Source organism: Montipora foliosa, chromosome 12 (genome assembly GCF_036669935.1).
Source record: "Montipora foliosa isolate CH-2021 chromosome 12, ASM3666993v2, whole genome shotgun sequence".
Taxonomy (NCBI): Eukaryota; Metazoa; Cnidaria; class Anthozoa; order Scleractinia; family Acroporidae; genus Montipora; species Montipora foliosa.
This window is the reverse complement of record NC_090880.1, coordinates 1,019,192-1,020,958: the sequence shown is the minus strand read 5'-3', so window position 1 is coordinate 1,020,958 and position 1,767 is coordinate 1,019,192.

Sequence of the window (1,767 nt, the reverse complement as noted above, 5' to 3'; positions counted from 1 at the left end):
AATAAAAAATGTGAATTGAAACAAAAATAGAGCGGAAAGAAAGATAGAAGGCCGATTGCGAGTCGAACAGCTTATCAGCGGCATGAACTTCGTCAACAGAATAACTTTGCCGCAATTTCAAATTGTCAAAAAGAACGTGAAAGACATTCAAGCATACTGTCCGCATGATAATATCTTCGTTGGTAAGACCATATTCTGCGATGGTTAGCATTACATCGAGCTGGACCCACATAGGAGGATCTTGAACAACACCACATTGCTCATAAAGTAAACCTTGTAAGAGTGGAGCCACTGCAAGTGGGCGTTTCTCAACTGATTTCTGTTTTAAACGCTGCTGGCGCTAGCTTTCTTTTTTGTCTTCTCTCCTTTCCCTGAGATTTCAACTCTCATCCGAGATGAAATGGCTCTTGAACATGACTCAGCGGTGCTCTGCATCTCTGAGCTCTTTGTGCTTCTTCTGTGTGAAGTACTGCTAAGCTTCCGAACATTAATGGAACTCATACTTCCCGATCGAAACGATCGGACCTCCTCGCGATCAACGCCTTGGTTCCTCCTCACAAAGAGCCTCTGCAAAAGCAGCAGCATAGTCCTCTGAAGTTCCTTATGTCGGTATGCGTACAAAACTTGATTTAAGAGTGGCTCTCAGCAATTTTCACCTAAGACCGTGCAAGATAAAAAAAATCGAAAATTGCTAAACTTTGTCGCAATAAAGGACTACCAAAACCATTTTTAGAAAAATATGTTTTAGTTTGTTTCGATAATTATTTTACCTGGACGGCGACTTTTTCGGTGTGGGGCCTTGTGAGCGAGTGAAAACGACTCCAAAATGTTGCTTGTCTGAATCGCTATTTTTGAAACAACGAATGAGTAACTTGAAAATCAAAACAACATGGCACAGCTACAGTAATTCATTCACCCTTTAGCGCTGTTAACGGTACAATATACCAAAACTGGAATTTTTGTCGGCCGTTGGCAAAACCAGGATCGGATCGGACCGGACCGGAACGGACCGGACGGGATCGGATCGGATCGGATCGGATCGGAACGGACCGGATCGGATCGGATCGGATCGGATCGACAAAACCCGGACTGGTTCAATATCAAAATTCCTGCCAATAGACACATGAAATCCCTGGGTCACCAGTTAAGGTTACTTCCCACCTTCACGGGTGTCTTTCCGGAAAAAGTTCGTACTTGCGTTTCAATAAAATCATAGCAAACTATACATCAGAAGAAAGCTTAATAAATGTGGACAGTTTTTGTATGCAAGGGCCAGCTGAACAAAGTACAAGTGCCGGATCTTGGGAGATCTGACCAGCAAATAATATTTAGACTAAAAACAAAATAATTATGCAAGGCTGGTTGTACGGCTGTGAGGATATATAGTTTTTGTTTGACCAATATTTCGTCGGGTACGGCCCGACTTCTTCAGGGAGTTATGTACGAGTTATGATTTAACTCCCTGAAGGAGTCAGGCCATGCCTGACGAAAATTGGTCAAACAAACACTATATATCCTCACAGCCGTAAAACCAGCCTTGCATACTTATTTTGTTTAGTCTTAATAAACGTAGTTTACGCCAACAGATATAGTGTAACCGAGTTTTCCTTTTATTGTCAGGAGCCGGTAAGACGTGAGACCACCGAGAGTTCTGCTAATTAATTTATCGGGTATCGGATGCCGCTTCACGAGCAAAATGACTTCACAGTGTTGTTATTCACAAGCCACCAATCAACGAAATTGTCTCAGGCGTTTTCGACATTCTGA